This window comes from Pundamilia nyererei, unplaced genomic scaffold (assembly GCF_000239375.1).
Source record: "Pundamilia nyererei isolate P.nyererei 1_Seehausen unplaced genomic scaffold, PunNye1.0 scaffold00030, whole genome shotgun sequence".
NCBI classification, from domain to species: Eukaryota; Metazoa; Chordata; class Actinopteri; order Cichliformes; family Cichlidae; genus Pundamilia; species Pundamilia nyererei.
In genome coordinates, this window is record NW_005187431.1 from 3834035 (window position 1) to 3858896 (window position 24862).

Here is a 24862-nt window from a genome sequence, read left to right on the forward strand (position 1 = left end):
TGGGGGGGGGGGGTCAACTATCTTTAAAAACCCTGTGACTGTACCTGTGCAAATACCAAGATTTTCTCTCAGCACGATGCAGTGACGCCCTCTTGCTGTAACCTGTGTATCATATTACCAGTACTCTGTCTGAGGCTAATGGACATGCTATGCTATGTCTTCAGACTTTTTGTCTCGAGGCAAGTAAATAAATTGACACATGCACAATGGAGCAAAACGGCATCATGCATCATTCATTTCTGTAATCAGCACGCTGTCAGTATATTTGTCTAATGATCCATAACGCATTAGCAAGCTTGGAATTGGGTCTCGGGTGAAGGGACAATGACAAAAAAAAAGCATTTATGAATCACACGTGTTTGTGCACATTTTAAAGGAGTTGCAGCAATCAAACGTACACAAACTCTTTTCCCGGTCTGACTGACAATAATGAATGTGATTCGGATTGTTTGGGTGCTCTGGGGCATCATTGCCACCGATATACTCTCTAGCAGCGTTGAAATGAATTAATCATAACTTTAGCCATTCCCCAAACTGCTCACATATGACTGGCAACAACAACAACAAAACGGAGGCAATATGGGGCCACTGTACTCAAACGCAAATCTGTTTTCTGGTTGTTTTATTTATTTATTTATTTTAAGGATAGTTGTCTCGGTTTCCTCTGCTGTTACTCGTCTTCCTCTCCTCATGTCCTGTGAGAAACGAACAGTTTTACAGCGATAAATGAAGTGGCCAAGCTTTGGCGAGGAAAGAGGGAGAGAGGAGAGAGAGGTTTAAGATGTGCAAGTGGAAGGTAGTGAGAGGCTAAGAGGAAAGAATAGGAGAGGGTGAAAGATTGATTAAGGAAGTGTGAAGGAAGAAGAAACACTCACTGTATCCACCTGCTGCCAAGGAATCGCCTAATGAGAACTGAGGGATCCTTAAGAGCGAAGGGAGAGAGAAGGAGGCACAGAGAGAGAGAGAGCGGTACAAAGGGTATGAAAAATGGTGAGCTGTCAGGTGAGTACTGGAGGGAGAACCGAGCTTTAAGCGTTTTGCCCTGACCACAGAGAATAGGTTTGTGTGAGTGCACCCATAAAGATACAAGATTGTGAAGCATTGCACAGCTGCATCTGCAGCTGCACCACAAGCATATTCAAAAATGTTTGCAGTCCATGCGATCCTTAACAGACATACAAAGATGTAACAGTGGTGCACGGTTCACTTGCTTGAAACCCTCTAGAGCAAGAAAAACAGACTTTTACCCCATCTTTTACTTCTGCTTCAGCATTTCATTTCCCACGTCTCCTTGCCCTCACCCCTCTTTTTACATTGTTTTCGGCCTTTCCTCGCCATTCTTTTCTCTTCCTCTTCTGCTCACCGACCTCTGATTCATACATACTTTCTTAAAAGCATCACTGATGCCTCTCTCTAATATGCAGCATGTCCCCGGGCGTGCCTTGAACTGGCACATTCATTTGATTTGTGTATAGTCAGAATATAGTCTCAAATCCATTAAGACAAGAGATGAGGGTACTTTTTAGGATCCAGGTGTTAGTGCGTGCGCCTGCATATTAGAGGAAAATGCAGAAAGATCGCAGTCATGTTGATAAAGTAAGGTATTACACACAAACTGTGTGAAGGCTTTGTTATATATAGAAACGTTTGAGCTGCTCGGATTTTTACAGTATCCATCAGCTCTGTATAGAGTTCACTTTTTATTCCAATATGTGCCTTTCTAGTGTCACACTCACCTAAGAAATACGTTGTAACACTAACAGGGGCTTAACACATTCTCAGATGTTCCATGAACCCTCTGAGGTCAAAGTCATTATCAGCCATGACCTTAACCTTATCCTAATACATTCTAACTCACATCATTTGAAAACTATAACTTGCCTTTCTCCGAACATTAAATTCATCACCAGTGACTCCTTAGACATCACTTATCAGTAATCACTCCCAATATGATTCAGACTCAATTCAGATTTTGGTCAATGCTAAGCAGGTACTCAGATTATAAAGGGGACTTACATCTGTAATGTCATTGTACTAGACTTATGTGTATTTTGAAGTGCTTCCATAAAGGGAAGAATGACCTTTTGGGTTAAATGGGACAGAAAAAATAAATCACCTAGCCATAGTGTGTAAGACGGAATGGTTTTCTGTCTCTCTGTCCAGGGTGTACTTTGGCTCTCGCTAGTATAGGCTCCAGCACTGTAACCCTAAAATGAATAAGTGGTTAAGAGGATGGATGGATGAATAGATGAATGGATAATAGTCATAGAAGGTGATGAAAATAGGTAGCACTTGCAGCTTGTGTGCATAATAACCCTTTTGTGGATGATACATTTTCTGCACCCATGAGTATGCAAGTATCCAGTCCATGTGAGGGGAACTTCATTGTTACTGGATGATCACAGGGCATGTGTGTGACATCCTGTTTGTTCAAACTTGGTGGATTTGTCCTTGAGGCACACACCAAATGTGTACTTTAAGTGGACTCGGAAATAGTATAAACTATTCTTATTTCTTGTATTTTCTACTGCACTTTGTCTAGCTCTCGGTCATCTCAATCACAGCCTGATAGAACAACTTTTAAACTGTGCATTAATGTATACCTGATTTCTGTTTGTGCAATCTCCATTTTGTGGTTATCACAAAACTTCACGGCGCTGTGGGATAAAGATGATGAATGGCACATACCATATGTAGAAAATGGATAGAACTGTTCAACTTTTTTCCTTCTTTTAAGCCAACAGAAATCCTCTATAGGGTATGTTTTCAGCGCTGAAGCCAGTGTTCTGTTAATAGGATCTAATTGGAAATGGCTGGTGTTAAGGAAGTTGCTTGGGTTGTCTGAACTTAATCCTGTGGAAATCCCTAAGAAGTTATTAAAAATCTATGTGCAGTGTCCTAAATGTAGGACACTGATTCGCAAATGGAACTAAGCTTCGAGACTCTTTGGGTTTAGCAGTTGCCCCAAAGTTGAAAATACAGTAATGCAATGGTTTTGACAAAGGCTCCTATGTTAGGGGAAAAAATAGCTTAAATATTTTATAACAGCATATTTGTGTTCATCAGAGCCATAAAGCAGCTGTGACATTGCACTAAAGGGAAGTTTTTCCCTAATGTCATAATATTAGCTTTGCCCGTATTACTCTTTAGAAGGTGAAGATGCTGATTTCATTCTATAGTGAGACATGGGCCACGAGCCTCGGTCCTTATACATCATATCAAATATGAAGCCACCGGCTGTGTATTGAAGACCTGTTTTCTTAGCTGAAACATTAAACTCACCTGGTTTGCCAACCATTCAATTGAGCCAGTGTGAATTTTTTTTATCTAGCAGGTAGCACTACTCTAATATGTTATTTCAGTCACAAAATCTTGGGCTAGAAATTAGACAAATGAAGAACAAATGGTGAAAACAGTATAAAAATAGTTATATACCACTCTCATTACTGCAAGAAAGGGAAACTTGTCCAGCTTAGTGTCCTTAACCACTCAGCTTACAAAACGCTGTTAAGCTTAAACAAATGGAAAGCCTTATATCACCTATATAATGCTTTTACGCTCTTTACCTGCACCGTCTATAGAAGGTGGTTTATTAGAGCCATTAAAGCAAAGCAGGGCTGCTGTAGATTGTTCTGCAGCAACCGCTGTCTCTGCAGTCTCTCGTTGCAGTGGCCAGACCAGACCTGTCCTCTGCTGACCCACTATGAACTGGCCGTGCTGCTCAGCCCTGTGGGAAATCCTTGGTGCATGTCTGGCCCTAATTAATACCCCTGCTGCAGTCTCTTATTAGACGGAGAGATGGAGAGAGCGAGTGAGAGGGAGAAAGAGAAGGAGAGAGAGAGAGAGGGAGACAATTAAGTATTGATTATATTTGCATAAATAGCTCCAGTTGTTTAAAGCCCGGTATGACCCCACGCGTTAGCACAGCACTCTCTGGGCACGCATTGGGAGCAAAAATAAAGAGACGTAGAGTGAGGGTAAAAGAGAATTGACCGGAGTCGAGAGAATGCATGGATCTCCTGCAATGCGACACAGCCAAGGTGCTTTAATCGAGTCATCCCAAAGGCTATGCCACTACGTGTTAACTTCGCAATTTGAACCAATTATTGCCCCATTAGCGAGTCCACTGTATTAGGCTGGCAGAAGATAATAATGTTTTTTCTGTTGAGTTGGTCATCAATATAATAGCTCGAATAAAACACCTGAGGAGGTGCGCTAGTCACTTTAGTGGTACTCTCTATATCAGCGGTGGCACCTAATAAATGTGGCCTTTGTAATTGAGGGGAAACAGAGTGGAGTGCATGGAGAAAAGAAGAGAAAATAATTGCTGTTCTCCTCGCCCACGTTGCCCTTCTTCCTCCCTGCTGCTCGCATCATGCACCCCCCACTCGCGACCCTCAGCGAGGTCACTCCTGGTGACTAATTATTTAGGTGGAAGGACTACAAAAAGTTGTTGTGCAAGTACAAGTGCAGAGTCTGAGAGTGCAAACAGTGCAAGTGTGGATGCGAGTGAGTATATTATATGCCTCTTAAAAGCGTGTATGAGGATGTTGACATCTATTATTAAATAAGCTGAAGCCCACTGTGCAGTTTTAGGGGTTATGTAGAGAACTGTTGTTACCAAGGAGAGCATGCTCCAAATGGCTTGTCCAGTTTATGCAGACAGATAAAAGGAAATTGCGAAGTTCACATTAATGTTAGGATTTTTATGCGTTTAGCTTCTTTTTTTTTTTGCAACTCATGACAGTAATAAGTTTTTTGTTTGGTTGTTTTTTTGGGTGTTTTTTTTTTATTTTCAATCAATCACTGTAATTTCATGCAACTATCCAGATGTTTTAAAACATTAACTGGAAAGTGTAATAAATCAGAATATATCTGAGAAAGTAACAACTCAACGTCTTATAAGCATAGTAGTGGCAGATGTTGTTTAGCTCCCAACATGTCTGTAACAGTGCCATATGCCATTTTGGCATATGGTTCAATGTGAAATAAAGGAGAAGGTGTAACCGTTGGCTTCCTACAAACACTGAGCTTAATGTCCAGGAATAATCCAGAATGGGCATGATATGATTGTGTGTATGTATTAGGCAGCAAAATCAGTAGCTAAGTACGGTGATCAGCTACAACCATGATGCCACCTGTCTAAATGCATTGCGTGGTTTGTCTTGTTCTGTGAGGCAGCAGCCATTGGGGAGTGCCATGTGTACTGAAAATGAAGCCTTTGGTTGTATATCCACATATATCCCAGGACATTAGTGCTCCTAGCAGAGTGCCGCGTTGTAATGAAATAATCAATGTTATTCACATCACCATCCACTGCCTATAAAGTTGAGGGCCCTGTTGAGTCAGTTACTCAGAACCAGATGCTTGTTTCTGTCGTATCTCCAATCTGTTACATACTTTTATCATTGTTTTTAAAAACACTGAAATATCTTTATATACTGTTATGTTAATAAAGATTATGTCAGCAGGCTTGTCTCTTGCTGTGTCTAATTTTAATTTGATGTTTGTGCACTTGTGGGACGCTATTATAACCTAGTACTATAAATAATTACTGCAGTTTGCGCATCACTGAGTATTAGATATAAGCATGATCTGACAAAAAACAATTTCTAGTGTAGAATTCATTTCAAAGCAAATGAATGAATTTGCATTGAATATGTCTGGCAATGTTTTGTTTTGCTGTGAGAGAGCTGACTTGAAGTTTCTCATTTGCGCTCTCCAGTGTATTTATGAATCGAGCAGTTTGTGTTACTGGAAAACGACAACACAAAGCAGTGTGTGTGTGTGTTTCTTTCAGCACTGCTAGGAATTTTACCTGCTACATGTGCCGCGTGCCATGGACGTGCTTGCGCACGAGAGAGGATATCAGTCTGCGTGTTTGTGCATGAGTTTAACTTCATATTTTGCGTATGACAGTGCCAGCAGGGCTGATCAGTGTCCATGCTGAGGGCTTTGTCACAGCTGACCTATATTAGATGAAAGCAGCTGGATCAGTGGCCTACAGGGACAGCAAAAGAGTTGTGTTCTAATTATCTCTGCAGCTAGCTAGCGACACATCACACCCGCGCACACACCCATGTACAAACACACACACACACACAGAGTTTTTGCGACAAAATCAATGGAGGCTCGTGAGAGCATCTGCCATGCTCTGCTTGACGAGTGACAGCAGCACATCCTCCATGTAGGATTGGCAAAAATACACCGCCTCCTGTCACACAATGCATGTTAAAACCATTTTGTGATGACTTGGGTCTCTGAATGCAACACTGCATGACACTGCCATTCCACTGAGTAAAATATCATTACCAGGTGATCACAGCGAAAATGATTTCATACTGTTGCCGTGTCCTTTAGGGATTGTTAAAACACATCCAGTGCCTTGTTGATGATTTCTCTTATGGATTTAACTGTGCAAATGTTGTGTGTATATTAGCTGCTGTTGCCATGGAGCACCAAAGTAACACATGCCGAGGGTGTGCATTAGCTATAATGAGGCACAGAATAACAGGAAGGGGGAAAGAAAGTCCCAGAGAGGTATTGCTAACAGCTAGCAGTACTCACTGTACTCATGCTAATGCTAATGGATGGGTAATAAAGCATGCACAACCCTGTGGCATCCTGTAATACCACCACAGTTAGCTTGCTAGCATTTTATGTCACACAGACAAAGCATCCTATTTTCCTGTTGGCGTGTTATCACACACACAGCTACACACACATGTTCTCCCATCAGGTGACACAGTGTTACTTTGTGTAAGCCTCGGTGTGTTTCTTTTCTGAAGTTCAATGATTTCACAGTTTCTGCTGCTTTTAGGAGGTAATTGGATGCAGCACACACTCAATTAAGTTGTTAGCCTCTGAGTCATCCCCTCCTCTTTCTTTCTCTCGTTATTGTCCGTATCTCTTTTCCATCCCTTTATTTCCATGGCTAATTTCACTCTCTCTGCTGTTATCTCGTTCTCCTCTTGTCATATCCTCCTATCATCCAACCATTCGTGGCTCCGGGGCCTGGCATTCCTAACAGGGGAGCTGAAGTGTTAGTTAGGCAGTCAGGGGAGGCTTCTTGTTTTGGGACCGGCAGGCACATCTTCCACCACATTGCAGGCACCGCCAGGGACTCATTTACAGGTCGGAGCTTATGGGGAGGGGGTGCTTTTCCCATAACGGGGAGAAGGATGTACTGTAGAGAAATGGAACTAAATGCTTCCATCCACATGTGATAAGTCTGGCGCAAATCTGCACGTGAGATTTTTATTTGAGCTTCCCTGATGTTGTCTTTGTCTCTCCCCCTGTCTGCAGAGTGACTGGGACCGAGTTATTTTTCCATCCTTTTCTGCCTATACCTATGGAGCACCATTTCCTGATGAGACTGTGGTAAGTAGAAGGCACAATCACACATGAATGTAACTCCTGCAGCTACACGTCACCTGTACCCACATACGAATTCCACTTCTGTCTTCTGCGTCCTTGAAACCCATCCCTCGGGGATTAACCCACGTCAGTGAAACAGCTCAGAGAAAGTGGGATTCTGAAGCATGCCGCTCACTCTCCTGCATGGCCTGCCTTGTATTTGATCTCACATTTGAAGTAATATTGACTAAGTCGCGTCTCTGGAGATGTTTGCTGTTGTCGACCGTCATGGCTGAACACTACATACAACAGTTTAAACTGTCACTACCGTGCGTGGGTTGGTTGAGAAACATCGACATGACAAAGTTGCCATACTGTTGGCCTTGCATTTTGGAAAGAGGCTAATGGCGAGAGGAAAATAGAAACAGTAGATGGAAAGATGTCAAGACAAGTACAGACTGGCACAGTAGTAAAGTAAAAAATAGCTGGCATGACTGACCGATCGTGCTGGCCCGAGGATGTACTACTATTCTTAGCTTCAGTCTCCTCCTTTTTCTCCATCTCCCCTCACTTTCTCCTCCCTCCTTTCTCTTGATTCGCTCTTGTGATGTCAGCACTCTACAGGATATCTGGTGTCTGGAGGTACCCTGGATCTGTCTACTCTTTCTCTGTAATTGGCTAAAACCATTCAACGGACTTCCATCTATCTACCTCCCAAACATTTGTCATTTTATTTATTTATCCTCTCTGTTCACTTGTTTAGCCTTCGTCACCTCAGCTAATACAGTTACACTCCTCTCTTTTTGTCCATTGTTGGATTTACCATGTTAATGAAATGCTGAAGCTTTCACTTAATTACAGCTATAGAGAGGGCCACTTAGAGGCTAAGTGCCCTGTGTTTGTGCATTTTATCTGATGTAATACAAGGCCAGGATGTGATGGGATGTTCTATATAAGTAAAATTACAGATGCATCACATTGTTGCTGTCAGAACCGGAAACTCTCTGCAACATGCCTAAAATGGCCTATTTCTGTTGCCAAGTAGCGTTATCATTCCTGTCATTGTCATCAGTGTAAATATATATTCTGACAGATTTTGAGTGCTCTGCATGAAATAACACACATTAGAAAATAATACACAGGTTGGAAACCAAAAGTAGTCTTCTCTGCTATGTCTAAGAATACAGATAGACTTCTATGGTCACTGAATGATCATTGTCATGGCATAGCCTCTTACCATAGGGTCTAGAACAGGCTCTATTCAGGTAATTCAGGAAGTCCTAAGATGGTTAAGATGGTTAGTCAATCAATCATAATCAAGAACACCCATTATAATGATGACTCTCTTTTAATTCTTAGTCTCTGCACAGGCATTTTTACTTACGTGGTTTAGATTTTAGGAAAGTTGACTCTACCTAAAAATTGATTTAGTCACCTTGACGTCCCCCTTTGGTTTGCTTTCAAATTTTAAAGTGCATTTGATGTCTTGGTTTTCAAAACAACAATGATGGATCTTCTTATTAAGATCCCAAGGACTTTGATTGATACACTAGTGACTTGTCAAATATATCCACACCTCAGATCATACCCTGTTTATCATCTATCTAGGTCTTTACTTTGTCTGTTACAGTGGGTTCATCATGTAGATTATGTGTGCGCCTGAATTAGTCAACACTTGCATTTTTTTAAGAAGGCTTGGGGTCCATGGAGTGGAAATATTACTATACTGTATTGCTACATGGTTTGGCAACCTTTCTGTTAAGCTCAGATCCCAAGTTCAAAATTAAAAGGGCTGGAAAGATAGTTGACGTGCTCCTTTCATTTCCCCATTCAGAGTCAGTGATACAGCAGGTCTGAAAGTTACTGAGGACAAAAATCACATCTTTAATAAGTATCAGTTGACACCATCAGGCAAAAGCTTTAGGGCACCAAACTGTAAGTTAAATAGGTATAAATTTTCTATTGCCAATATCGGCTAATTATTCAATTGTAATTAGGGTAAAAATGTAAATAAGTGTTTGTATGTGTGTTTTATGTTACCCTCTGTTGTCCAGTTTAAATTTCTCAGAAGTGACCCAATAAAGGCTAATCTAATCTAATCTAATCTATTTCAGTCTAAAAGAGACCAAATAAAGGAACTTTAGGAGTCACCCCCCTGCTGGTCGTTCAAAGGAATGCAGGTTTGCAGCCCTCGGCACTGACTACACTTTTCAGTATGAGAGGATCCTTCCACCTTATAAATTCTGTTCCTTTCTGTGGCTTTACTAACACATCCATAACTGTCCTTGGAGTTTTCTTTCAACTTTTGCTAGATTCTCATTCAGGTGCCAACTGACAAAGTGGGGCTGGAATACATTAATAAAGCACAGCATCTGTGCTTTTCCTGCTGGTATAAGTCAAAATATCCACTGCAGAGAAAAGTCAAATTCACACAGTCAAAGTTAAATCGGAGACCATAAAGTACATTTAATAACACCAATTCCATGAATAGATAAGAGCACATTCGCAAAGTAGCATTTGAACACACTGATAGAGTTTGTGGCCATGTGTAAAATGAATTTTGTGGTGTGAATGAAAAACTTTTTCAAAGTTCTCTTTTTGGCCCAAGGCACTTTTTAGTGGCTGCCTGATGGGAGTAGCTGTAAGGAGTGGTGAAGGAGGTCTACAGGGCCCTTAGTAATGGAAGCTGTGAGGGTCTAAGAGTTGGGTTTAAGTGGTGCTGGTGATTTTGGTTGCATGCTTGATTATTCCTGTGAGCTTTTTCTTGATTTTCACTGTGAAGAAGTTGCAGCAGGATGCTGTTTCTTGTGCTGTACCCTAGGGACTAGGCTGGCTTTCAAGAACAGCTGGAAAAGCTGTTCCACCCCTACAGTTTATATAAAAGATGGATGTAGCCACTGTGATGTCAGCGATTGGTTAGTGAAGTCCCATTATGAGTCCCCGACATGAGTGTTTTTGCTTCCACATGTTGGTTTTGGGAAATGGGGAGTGACGAGTAAAGCCTGGACTTGGCTTTGGCAGAAATAAAAAATGCATGCTCATTGGCTACTAACTTGGGGTTGACAATTCATTAACCTTCAGTAGTGGTCAGAAATGGGAGGTTTGGGCATTTCTCTGTGTCAGCTGATGCAAACTCAAAACCTCTTGCATCTTTACTTCTTATCTTTTAAATTTATGTGCATTTCAGCAGCAGTAATTCTATCAGAGTCACGTCGGGCTTTCCTCCCTTAGTAATGATATGTTTTTGTAATTTGAATGCTATAACTAAGGACTTCCTCTTGACTTTTCACATTAAAAGTCTTGCTGCCTTCCATTTATGGGCATATTTAATGGGCGAAAGTGTTGAGTTTAGCTGGTTATGCCTTGACATCAATTACAATACAGCTTGTGACTACGTGTTTCACTGACAAGTCCACATGAAGCTTTTAACTGATGACTTGTGAGGAGTATTTTGCAGAGATGAGTCACTTTCCTCCATTTTTCTCCCTCACTCACGTCTCACTTCTGAATGGTTATAGGTGTGTGTGGCTACACAGGCTTTACTGTGTGCATGCGTGTGCCTGTGCGGCTCGTGGATCTGTGCCCAGTCTTCCCGCTGTGAGCATATGGTTTCTGGGAGAGTAACTTCAAACAGCAGCTCTTTGTAGCACTGAAGGACAGCATCTCATTAGGACGTGTGCAGTTTGGTGTGTGTAGCTGCAGACAGAAGCGAGCCTGCATTAGAGCAGGTTATCAATTTAGTTTTTTGATTATCTGCAGTGGAGCTTATCGGAAGGAGATAAGAGAATTAGGGCGAAAATCATTTTCCCTGAGCACTCCTTCATCCCAACGTTGTTCCCAGCAACAACATGCGAGAATAAAATCATCCCATTTTATGTTCTAATTTCTATATTTCTCACACAGGTGCATTTTTTCCTTTTATGTTCAAATAGGACTCTTTCTGCAGTTTTTGGATTATAAAAGTTTTTTATTATCGCTCTTCTTTATCCAACGTGCACAAGAAGGGACGTTCCTCAAAGGCAAAATTTTCTGTTTAATGTTATTCAAGGAAAATAAAATATACAGAACAAAAATAGTCTAGTGCAGAGCAATACTGCAAATCTTGGTATCGATCTGATGCCATGTAAATATTGCAGATACCCATACCAGAGTTTTTAACCTATAAAGGCAGTTTATGTACGAGAGAGCAGCGTGTTATGATTTATGAGCCGAATCATCATTAATTTGCAAATCTTGAACACATTTGAATAACTGCTAAATCACACCCTTCAGCTTTTCTTTTATTTTGAAACTGGGTGTTTTTGGAGACTGTAATGTAAATGTGCCTGTCTCTAAACATGCTGGGTCAGCTTCTCTCATTTAAATGTACTAAAGACTATAAATAAAATAGGCACATTTCATTTCCAAAACAATTATTAATCTAACACAGGTCAGTGGGATACATATTAAACTATAAGAATAAAAATAAAGCATCGATCGAAAGAATACCAATTCTAGCTTTGGTTTTGATATTATTGATATTTGGATCCAGGTCGAGATAAAAGACAACCAGAACCAGTGGCTGTATTCAGTCCAGAAATCAATGAAAATTATAAACTGAACTATTATTTTCCATGTCTCGATCTATCCATCTTTTTTGCCTCCTGGTCTCATTCCCACCCTCATCACTCTCTTTTTCTCCCGCCGGATGATTTATGGATATCTTTCATCAATGCTAAAAGCAGCGCTCATCTGTTCTGAACTACTGAAGACCTGTATCATAAGATGAAAGAAAAAAACAGAGAGACTAGAGTTAAGGGCTTGCAGCCTATGTAATGCGTTTGTCTGCGTGCAAGTGTGTCACAGAAGAAGAAAAAGAGCGATGGAGTCGAGAGACGAGAGGCAAAGGGAGGCAGAAACTGTCTCAGCCATCACATGATTTAATCAAAGCCATCCATCACATCAGGATAATTAGACAGCAGCATGGATCGCACGGCCAGAGCCCATCAGTTAGAACGCACGTACACACAAACGCGTTCACACCCATCTGTACTTCTATCCAGAAAACAAGAGAGGAGGGACCCAGCACAGTCAGCACTGGATCCATTCAGGACTGTCACAGCAAAAACATGTTGGCACAAAATTTAGACATAATAACTCAGCGACAGACAATGGGGAACGGTGTGAGCGAGTCGGCCTAAGTTGGTGTCCGTCAGTGGGGCTTTCAGTTCTTGATGGCTAATTAATTGCGCAGAATAAATGCTGGCAGTCAGAGAACTCCGCATAAAGCCAGATAATGACCAGAGTTCACGGCCTGACTGCAGAAAATGTCAACAAAAAAAGTCAGAAAGTGTCATTTATGCCTTAAGACCTGTCTTGCAATAAGAGGAAAAAAACTGAACAAAACTCTTACTCCTAATCTAGCTTTCCATTGTGTTTTAGATTTTATGATAAAATCTGTACACAAAAAAGGTTTAAAGCTGTACTAGTGGGAATTATATGATAACGTGTAATGCAAAGGGACTTGTATTAACCTCTTTTTAACAAACCCTCACATATTAATCTCCTGAATCTGTTTCGGACCTATTGCCCTTAACATTATATGCCGTAGTCGAGCCTCTGCACTTTAATCACATAATTTCGAGCAGCAGTGGGTAGCTGTTTTCACTAAATGGGTCTAAAAAATTAATCTACATTACCAAATATCAGGCAGACTAAACACAGAGGAGCCTTTGGCCTCTTAGAGATGGTGGTTTTTTTGTGTGTGGGTTTTTTTTTTCAGATGGCAGTGAAGACTAAAAGGAAAATATGAACTGGGCCCCAAACAATGCTGAATTGCCCACATCAGCTTCATAAATCACATGGCCTCTAGCCAAAAAAATGCCTCGTGGCTTAAATAATTTCCTCTTTGCTGTGCTTTGAAATTTCCTTTTGTTAGTGACTTTTGGTTTGGTTTGATCCATGAAATACATTTCCTGAGCCTTGAAAATAGCCTTTGTGTTGCAAGGCAACATCTGCTGCTTAAATAGTGCAGGCCTCAAGGGTGTTTAAATTGTAGCAAGTATAAGTATTGTAGTTGAGAGAGAAAGATTAGTGCTGCTGTTGTTAACTATAACAGCTATTATTATCACTTCAAAAGACTTTTCTTTCATCCTCCAAACATTGCAGTTGAGCTTAAGGTGGATTTGGACTTTGGACTTTTTATTCAAACTCAAAAGAACAAAGCAGAACATGTTTGTCGTAGTATGGTCACACCAAAAAAACAACATACTTCAAAACTCTCCAGCTAAGCCTCAGCGGTCTTTACTTCCTGTTAAATGCTGCCACATTGATTTTGAACTGTGGACTTACCAAATGTGAATGTACACCTTACAGCCAGTTCACCTTTTTCATGTGACTTAACATCAGTATGGGAAAGGCAAAATGAGGCCTCACACAGTTATTTTTAGCAGTTTTGTTAAGCTAAAGGTCAGACAGTAGTCATATCGGATGGACTTGCGACTATCCAATCAGGTTTTCCCAACTGCTAGCAAAAAGTAGAGGAAAGCACTGCTTGAAAATAAACTCAAATAAAAAAATGGATCACCATTAAATGTGCTTATTAGTGCTTACCGTTGCTCTGGTGATGAATCCTTAATCTCTTAATGGCAGCGTTACTGACCCAGTCAAATCAAAACGCTTTCATTCTGGATATTTGATGCAGTTCATCACCATGTGGAGCTCTGGCAGAAACATTAAGGCTTTCTGTATGTCTACTGCAAAATCCTAGAACTTGCATTAGAAACGTATTAAGGGAAGCAGAGTGATCCTAGCTTCTAGGTTGGCAAGCCTTGGTGTACTCTATAATTTGCCACTGTGAATTTTGAAGCTTGATGTGCCTTCAGTGTAACGCCCCCCCCAAAAAAAACCTAAAATAAATGAAATCCTGATGGGTTGTTAGTCCTGTGATGGACTGGCGACCTGTACAGAGTGTACCCAGCCTTTCAACCTATGACAGCTGGGATAGGCTCCAGCTCCATCATGATCCTAATTGGATAAGCAGAAGAAAATGAATGGATGGATCTTGATGGCCAATTAAATCTGTTGTTTGATACAATCAGTGGAAATTTCCATGAAGTTTTGAGTGTCTGTGTAACATCTATACATTTATCTATATGGTAATCTGTAGATACAGTCAGTGCTATTGGAATCAACTTTCTAGTAATGCCCAAATGTGCATCAGACCAACAGATAAGACTTGGTGCTAATATGATTTCCCACTCACGTCCTTTGTTGCTGATGTGTTGCACCTTCACATCGCCTTTATTAAGCCTTGCTTCCTCCCTGCTTTCTGTCATGCCCTGATATTAAAATAATGAATAAGCGTTTCAATGAAAACTGTTGGAAGCGCTTTCTGTCTTTACGCAGATTGTTTAATGATGCTCTTACTAAAGTGCTTTTTTTTGCATTTGTTAATTGTTGATTTTGATAAATCAAACATAAAGGAGCGCCGATGCCTTAATCCTCCTGTCGAAAGAAAAAAAAATAATGATTTTGCCAATTACATGCAAGTCATGTGATAGGTATTGCAACTAGAGATTAGCACTAATCCCTTCAAGATGTATTTTTATTGTCTTAGCTCATAATCAACCAACAATGTGGCTTTAACGCTCTGAGTGATCCTGTTTTAATGGTAATTTTAGGTTTGCATTGATTTGTTGTGGGGGAGTACAGTGGATTTATGGGCTCTCACAGGAATTTAAAAACAATATAGACTAATTAATGTGTGCTTACTCTAATAAATGCATGCCAGCGCCTGTAGAGTGGTGGCTTATCCTGCATGATGGCAGTAGGCTCTGCTCTTGCTGCGTGCACCGAGAGGTCGTGCCCTTTTTCTTTTTTCTTTCACATATTCTCATTGATCTCGTGACCAAGTTGCAAGAGTGCAGCACTCGGATTAGAGTTTTTCCTCTTGTTCTTTCTACCTCACCCCCCACCAAGCTGCGACAACCCTCATTTTCTCTCTCCCTTTTCTCTTCTCGAGCAAAAAGGCTGCGAAAAAATAAAAAGTATCACATCTTCATTTGCCATTATCACCCTATCTCTTCTTTGGATGCAGCCTTTCACGCTGCATTTCATTTTCGCTTGTGACCGAGTTGTCGGTGCAGGTAATAAGATGGTTTGAGCAGAAAACAGATTATTATTGTCACAGAAACCAGCTCGTAACAACAAATAGATGCAAGGGGAACTATTGGGGGGTTCTAGCTTTTTCACACAGCTTGTCGCATCTGTGTGTCCTCACATGCGCCTTGTGCAAGAGGGACATGAAGACAGGTCCAGCTTGTAGACGCTCACAGTGACCTGTCCTGTGAGTCACTGGTGAAGCAGCATATGCTTGCAATACACAGAGACACATGCAGAGCGTGAACGCTTCGTTGTGTGAGCATCAAGAGACTAAAGTGGGTGTTTTTATTTATCTATCTAAAAGAAGCTGAAGTCTGTTTCATTTCTGATTTCTTTTTTTTTTATCCTCACACGCATAAAACTCACTTGATCACCGGTTTACTCGAGTAAAAGAGTGGGTGGATTCTTGGATATCATTGGCATCGCAGCAGTGAGCAAGTGACTGGATCAACTTATGAGCAACACACACCTCGGCTTTTGAGGGCTTTCTTAAAGCTGAACATAACACTGTTTAATTTGGGTGTAACTCCTTGTCGCAACCTAGGTTTTAATATTTTCGTGTTTGCCACCACCACAAATGAAAGGCGGAGATGTGATATTGCAGCTGCACAGAAGAAACGTCCCAGAAGTTGCCAGGCAGAAAAAAATAAAGCTGAACAGCAAACTTATCATCTCTTTATCTCTTTTTGCCGACTCAAATAAGGAGCTAACACGACTCTAAAATAGCTCTCACAAATCCAGACTCTGACGAATGTCTGTCTCCTTGGACCATGTTTGCGTTTGAAATTTGAAATGTATGTTAAAATAACATACGTGCTCTATATCTGGAACAATACAGAGAGTGCGAATGATTGGCCGAGGTTAAAAATGGCACATTGCAGTTATGGTTACCATGGTGAAAGCAGCTTATAGCAGACAAAACCTGTCAAGAGAATGCAGAGAGAGCCCTGTGGTCATAGCCTTGAACATGTCCAATGTACACTGCACACGTAATCAGCGTGGCCGGAGTGCACGCAGAAAACTGACATAGATGAAACACACTGAGTTTGACGCACACACACATACACACTGAATGGTGGGTTTCAGCATTGTGCAGCATGTTGTATGTCACATTAACCTTCTCGAGGCAGGCGTTGCCGATTTGCAACAGTTAAAAACTAACAACCTGATTACCCCACATACATGTTTTATGAGTTTTCTTTACTCAGAAGTACCACTGCAGGACTTGGTTGTGCATTAGCAACAAAAAGTTTAATTTGAGCCTGAGAGGGTTAAACAGTTATGCAAATTTCAAAAGACAAGACCTGCGTTCAGGGATACTGTGTTAGCCAAAATGAAGTATCATACAGCCAGTCAGGTCCAGCCCACTGGATGGCTTTGAGTAGTGTGAAAATTGCTGAGAAGAGGAGCATGATTTTTGGACTTTTCACTGAAGTGTAAAGAATGGATCACATCATGAGAGTGGTTATCTGAGCTGTTAATTTCAAGCAAAGGGGACCGTATCCATGTGCGTTTATGATTTCTTTGTTTGCAGTCTCACTGAATATTGGAAAACTAAGACATATTGCTTAAATTGCACTTATTTTTCTTGACATCGAATAAGCTGGTCATTATATAAGAATGTACTTTCAGTATGTGTTGTTTTACTTGTCTGGCCAACACGAGGTAATCATTTGATGTATAAAGCCCATTAACTATGCTGTAAACTATGAAAACAACAACCCACAGTCATAAAAAACTAAGTACACCACCGCATTCAGTATCTTATAGAACCACATTTAGCAACAATAACTTCATTTTCTGTCTGACTGTATCAGTCTCTTATATTGTTTGGCAGGAATTTTGCACCAGTCTTCGGTACAATGTTGTTTTAGTTCACTGAGGTTTCTGGGCATTTGTTCATACACAGCTCCTGTAAAGTTCAATTTAGTTCAATTTTTCAATTCAGCTTCATTTATATAGCACCAAATCACAGAAAGAGTTGATTCAAGGCACTCATTTCAATGAGGTTGTGAAATATTTTGTAGTTTTGCTGTCATGCTTGGGATCATTGTCCTGTTGCATGACCCAATTCTGGCCAAGATTCAGCTGTCCAACAGCTTCACATTTGACTCTAGATTCACAGTTGTCTTTAATGTTTTCCACTTGTGAATAATCTTTCTCACTGCAGAGATAACACTTATCTGGGATAACACTTCCCAGATTGATGGGCAGCAACTATTGCTTCTCTGATAATATTGCTGATTTTTTTCCTACGTAGCAATTAGTTAACACACACATGTTTACATGATCAAACGTATCTGCTCAGGTTCAAATTGAGCATCAGAATTAAGAGGAAAGGTGATTTTAAAGACTTTGAATGTGACATGGTTTTTGGTTGCTAATGTGCTGGTTGCAATATTTCAAAAAATGCTGATCTGGTGGGATTTTTCCTCATAACCATCGCTAGGTTTTACAGAAAATAGTCCCAAAAAGAGAAAATTAACAGGGAGCAGCAGTTCTCTGGTTGAAAATGCCTTGTTGATGCCAGAGGTCAGAGTTGATAGAAAGTAAATAACCAGTCAATACAACCAAGGTATGCAGATGGGCATTTCTGAACCCACAACACATCCAACTGCAAAGCTGATGGGCCACTCCTGTCAGTTAACAACAAGAATCTGAAACCACAGTTCACAAAGGTTCCCCGAAATTGGACAATAGAAGATTGAAGAAACGTTGCCTTGTCTGATGAGTCTCGATTTCTTCTGCAGCATTCGGACGGTAGGGTCAGACTTTGCCATTAAAAAAATTAAAGCATGGATCCATCCTGCCTTGTATCTACAGTTGAGCTTGTTGTTGGTGTAATGGTGTGAGGGACATTTTATTACCACAACCTACCTAAGGGCTGTTTGCCAACTGTGTATTTAGAAAAAGATTGTTTCTGTCTGCTGATGCCTTCTTCCAGCAGGATAAAAACGCCACTGTGAGTTCACTGTATTCGAATGACTTCCAGTGTCACCAGTTCTCAACCTAATCGAGCACCTTTGTGCAGCATCATGAATGTTGCGCTGACAAATCTGCAGCAAATGCATGATGCTGTCATGTCAGTATGGACCAAACTCTTTGAAGAATTTTGAATCTATTCCATGAAGAACTAAGACAGTTGTGAGGGCAAAATGCAGCGCCTCTCAGGCCTAGCAAGGTGAAACTAATAAAGTATCGATTGGGTGTATATCAGGTGTGTATACGTCTCTGTATATATACTGAATTGTATTTTATACAGGCATTTAGTAGCTTCTAAGAGGTGGAACTGTATAACTCAGTCTTCAATTCCTTTCAATGAAGAAAAAAATGAAGAGAATATCAAAAAGAAGGGTTAGCATTTCTGTAAAGGCACGACACGTGACAGAGCACAGAGGGTAGGGTATGATACGTGAAATCCACAACTGAGCCACCTGCCAACCTGGCACTTGACTTTCACTTATTTTACATCCCATCACTTTCCACCACTGCCACATTTGTCCTCCCATATCCTCTTTTCTCTATCCTCATTTTTTTGTGTGCTCTTTGTTCCCTTGACTATGCTTTGACACTCCAAAGCTCTGCTCCCCTCATTAACTCTCTTTCATGAGGATGCAGATGACAATAATTGGTTTGAAAACAGGAGACAATGGGATACAAGGATTATCCCCGGCTCACACCCACCACCTCTAGCACCCCATGAGGACAGTGCAGCTCTGCATCCTCCCTTCGACTTTCTGTCCATGTCTCTCTCCTGCAGCTCTTTCCTTTTACACGTCTTTTGTTTCATCACTGTCCTAACTCCTTCCCCCTCATCCCTGCTTAACCCTTTTCAAACGTTTTTTCTTCACTCTCTGGATCTTTCCCACATCCTAATGTTGCCCTCTGAGAAGAAGCAAAACAAATATATTATGTATAGGAAAGTGTGCGACGCCTGAGTATTTGGATGTATGCTTGTATGTGAAGAAGTTCCTGCTTGTATTCCTCTGCGTCTGAATAGGGGCAGGAGGGGGTGGAAGAAAAGGAGGGAATGAAAGGTCAAAAAAAATCATACTGCTGTTATTACTACCGTCCTCGCCACCTCCATTACGTCCACTGCCCACGGCCACTGATAACGACGAAGGGACGGGGCTCCTGAACCACAAAGACGGCAGGGTTAGCTATTCTCAGTGACTGACATTTCAGTATTACTTGTCTTCATCTTATCTTGAAGATGAGTATAATTCCTGCGCTGTTAGGACTGTATTTCAGTTTAATCATATTATTCTGTCTGATTTTTCTCTTCAGGACTGTTTCCAAACCCTGAGACTGAGGTCAGTTTATTTGGGATTGACTTTGTTAGCATTTATTGGCTTTGTTAGGAGAGTGAAATACCTTTGCACACCAGCCTGTCCACCCCGGAAAGTTCCATCAGAGTCCCCTTGGTGGTGGAGGAAAGAGGACAAATGCTGCATCACTGACTTTGGACACTGTATTGTAAAGGAGGTGGTGATGGAAAGGTGAACAACATGATTAAAAGAGAATTAAGAAGGTTTGGGAGTGGGAATAGATGGGTTATTACTATTATTAATATTAAGACCATCACCACCTGCAGCACTCCCACTACAAAGTATCAGCAGCAGTGGTAGTTCAAACAAATAGCTGCATTAAAACAGATAATGAGTTGAGGAGTTATAATATTATAGTAAAATAATTACGCACCAGCAGTAATAAATATGAATAATAAATATGAGCGATATAAAGCCTGAATTAAATTAACATGGACTGGACTTGATTAATTTCAAAAGAAGCCTCCCTTTATTTTTAAAACTTCTTCTCCCCTCTTCCCTCTCTGTGTTTTCTCAGGGAAATAAATCATGCGTTCCTGCCAGAATTAGAAGTGACAATCACACAGCCATGCACACCGGCAAACAGAAAGAGTTCTGTGAAATGATAATGGCATCTGATTAAACGCTGTGACTAATGCGATGTCATCTTTCCAAGGAAGCCATGAACCTGTGACAAAGTGTTGGAGGGTGTGTGTGGGGGGCGGGGTGCGGAGGGTGGGGGTAAGGCAAAGAAAGTGAGAACGAGGGTGGTTGGGTTAAGAATACAATGGCTGAGGAAAGTAAAATATAAGAAAAAAGAAAGTAAAGGCACACCGTCATCCTCGACTCATGCAAAGTGGCAGAGAAATGTCAAGAGTGGTCGTCCCGCTCCTTCTCGACGCCCTCCATCACTGTCTTTTCCCCTGTAGTTCCGTCCCTGCGTCTCCTTCTCCCCATCTGTTCTCTCCTCATTTCTGCATCCTAAAGTCACTCTCACCGTAGCCGTGGTTTATCCCTCGCTCCATTTCTCCTCCCTGTATTCTCTCCATCCCTCCCTTCCGGTGAGGGCTCTCAGGTTTCAGCTGTAACTGCTTTAGTGCACGGGATAATGGTCTGTAATTCACTTCCAGCTCCTCTTTGCTGGTCAGAGGCCCACTCATGTACAAGCAGAGAGATGTAATCAGTAATCTGTGTGTGTGTGTTTATGTGTGTGAGAGAGTGTGCTTCTGGTTGTGTATATGAGGAAAGGGTCCTGTAGCATTTGTATTACCTTTTCAGCCACACTGCTGTGAGTATGTGTGTGCTTCTTCTCCTCGATTGCATTGCATTCATACATGCACATTTATACATTTTCTGGATGAATGAAGCTGTGTGGGGATATGTTACGTAACCCCATGTAAAAATTAAATGCCCCTAGTGTGTAAATAATGAATGCACACACACACGCGCGCGCATGTGCGTTCTCACGGTTACGAAGAAGTACTAGGAAGCAACAGCCCCTCTGCCCCCCACATAACCCACTGTGGCACCACAGAGCGAGACTGCCCTGGACTATGAATAATAGAGGGATCCCATATGTAAAACTAGATCACCAACTGTGGGCCCAAGGAAGTTGGGTAGGCTCAGGGGTGCCCTAGGGCCTTTAGGGCCAGGGTTTAAGGCTAAGCAGGACCAGGCACAGTGTCCACTGTGTGTTGCCTGCCTCGGGGTGACACACAAAGTGGGGACTGAAAGAGCCTGGATGAACATGGCAGTAGCATCTACAACTACACTTTTATCTTTGCTTTAACTGCACTTTCTGACTCATGATTGCTTTTATACACTGGGACTACATGCGGGTTATATTGGGTGCATGTTCCTTGTATGTTGTTGCACACTTTCTGGAACTGAAAATAATTCAGTGAAGATTTGCCAACTTATTTTTATAGCTGCTATCAATAATATATTTGTATTAATGTGAAATATGACACTTGCAGAAATGAACCTGTAGAGACTAATTATGTAGTTTTTATGTCCCTCGCAGCTTTATGAGACTGCTAAATGCTTGAGACAGACTGTGACATCCCAACCCCAAATTATGTATAGCCATACTTGCCAACCTTGAGACCTCAGTATTAGGGAGACATTCAAAAGGCCTGTTGGGGGGTGGGGGGTCGTCATGTACATATACACAGAAAAAAACCTGAATTCTACAGTGTTTATTTATCAGACAAAATAAGTTAAATTAGATAGCTGTCAAATCAAATTCTTTTTTCCAATCATTTTGAAACTTGCATGCATATTTCCTTCTCTTACTGGTTGTTGCCATTTCTCTTCTGCTTCCTCTTCCTTTGTTCTACTTCCCACGCTTGACTTCGAGGTGTCACCGTTATTATTGTCCCGCCGGAAATGGCAGCCCAGTTAAGGATGGTTTAGCAATTTTGTTGTCCAGGTGGAAATCGGGAGAAATTCGGGAGAATGGTGGCTCCGGGAGATTTTCGGGAGGGGCACTGAAATCTGGGATTCTCCCAGAAAAATCAGGAGGGTTGGCATGTATGTGTATAGCCCGAGTCACACAGGCCTAGAGACCGATCAGCAACACCCTGGCTAGCCGGTTACTGTGTGTTCATTGACTGGTTGGTGAATAGTCGCACGAAGTTGCAAAGCAAAATTGGTTGCAAATAGGGACACAGTGCTGCACAGAAGAACTCCTTGGGACTGCATTGCATGCTAGCAAACTGATTTAACAGATGGACAGAAGCACAACAATTCATATGAATATTAACATTATTTGGGTAGGTTTGTATACTAATATGTCATGTTCATGGTTGTGCTTTAGCTACCCTTAAGTGGCCAAAACATAAGACAAAAAACGGTAATAATACCATATGTAATCTTTTTTTATTTAAGACTTTTTCTACATAGTCTTGCTCTGTGGAGGTGCCAAGTAAAAGAAAAATGTCTAAAGGGACAAATTTGTGCTACCATCGCTATTTCTATGCTGCACTCATTAAAATCAAACCGGCATATGTTCAAAACAGGCTGTCTGATAGCAAAAGTCCAGCGTCACTCAGTTTCATCTAAATGATTTCCACCGTACTGAAAAAGGTGCTGTCAGCCTGACAAAATTTAAATTCAGCTCATTTTTTTAAATGACTCTCACTCATGGCGGAAAAGGGCAAAAGTTCAACAATGAAGCCATGAAATGTTTCCATTCTAATTAACAGAAGCACCTTTATACAGGGAGTGCAAAATTATTAGGCAAGTTGTGTTTTTGAGGAATAATTTTATTATTGAACAACAACCATGTTCTCAATGAACCCAAAAAAACTCATTAATATCAAAGCTGAATGTTTTTGGAAGTAGTTTTTAGTTTGTTTTTAGTTTTAGCTATTTTAGGGGGATATCTGTGTGTGCAGGTGACTATTACTGTGCATAACTATTAGGCAACTCAACAAAAAACAAATATATACCCATTTCAATTATTTATTTTTACCAGTGAAACCAATATAACATCTCCACATTCACAAATATACATTTCTGACATTCAAAAACAAAACAAAAACAAATCAGCGACCAATATAGCCACCTTTCTTTGCAAGGACACTCAAAAGCCTGCCATCCATGGATCCTGTCAGTGTTTTGATCTGTTCACCATCAACATTGCGTGCAGCAGCAACCACAGCCTCCCAGACACTGTTCAGAGAGGTGTACTGTTTTCCCTCCTTGCAAATCTCACATTTGATGATGGACCACAGGTTCTCAATGGGGTTCAGATCAGGTGAACAAGGTGGCCATGTCATTAGTTTTTCTTCTTTTATACCCTTTCTTGCCAGCCACGCTGTGGAGTACTTGGACGCGTGTGATGGAGCATTGTCCTGCATGAAAATCATGTTTTTCTTGAAGGATGCAGACTTCTTCCTGTACCACTGCTTGAAGAAGGTGTCTTCCAGAAACTGGCAGTAGGACTGGGAGTTGAGCTTGACTCCATCCTCAACCCGAAAAGGCCCCACAAGCTCATCTTTGATGATACCAGCCCAAACCAGTACTCCACCTCCACCTTGCTGGCGTCTGAGTCGGACTGGAGCTCTCTGCCCTTTACCAATCCAGCCACGGGCCCATCCATCTGGCCCATCAAGACTCACTCTCATTTCATCAGTCCATAAAACCTTAGAAAAACCAGTCTTGAGATATTTCTTGGCCCAGTCTTGACGTTTCAGCTTGTGTGTCTTGTTCAGTGGTGGTCGTCTTTCAGCCTTTCTTACCTTGGCCATGTCTCTGAGTATTGCACACCTTGTGCTTTTGGGCACTCCAGTGATGTTGCAGCTCTGAAATATGGCCAAACTGGTGGCAAGTGGCATCTTGGCAGCTGCACCCTTGACTTTTCTCAGTTCATGGGCAGTTATTTGGCGCCTTGGTTTTTCCACACGCTTCTTGCGACCCTGTTGACTATTTTGAATGAAACGCTTGATTGTTCGATGATCACGCTTCAGAAGCTTTGCAGTTTTGAGACTGCTGCATCCCTCTGCAAGATATCTCACTATTTTTGACTTTTCTGAGCCTGTCAAGTCCTTCTTTTGACCCATTTTGCCAAAGGAAAGGACGTTGCCTAATAATTATGCACACCTGATATAGGGTGTTGATGTCATTAGACCACACCCCTTCTCATTACAGAGATGCACATCACCTAATATGCTTAATTGGTAGTAGGCTTTCGAGCCTATACAGCTTGGAGTAAGACAACATGCATGAAGAGGATGATGTGGACAAAATACTCATTTGCCTAATAATTCTGCACTCCCTGTATAAAGGTATACAGGACTGATTTGTAGGCAAAATAAGTCAGAATGTCAAATTGTACTTTCAAGAAGATGACAAAATCATGTGGCCACATAAAATAATCCCGACTTTTCACATTTATGAATCTGAATTCATTGACATTTATCTACAAGCAGCAACAGAAACACCAGAAACTGTGTCAGAGGACAGAGCCATGACCATTCATACAGTGTGTCGATAGCTTCCACCCATCTGGTGCATTTAGTTGCTCCGGTGCCTTTTTTTTTTAATTTAAGCCT

At 41.3% G+C, this 24862-nt stretch overlaps 1 protein-coding gene across 2 annotated transcripts in view; it reads left to right on the top strand.

Annotated features, from left to right (window-relative positions):
* The window catches only part of dlgap3 (discs, large (Drosophila) homolog-associated protein 3), a 150783-nt gene that overhangs the window by 69685 nt on the left and 56236 nt on the right, over positions 1-24862 (top strand). For both annotated transcript variants that reach the window (XM_005728861.2, XM_005728863.2), the window contains exon 2: positions 7306-7380. The gene's annotated coding sequence lies outside the window, so the exon portion shown is untranslated. The remainder of the gene's footprint in view (positions 1-7305; positions 7381-24862) is intronic.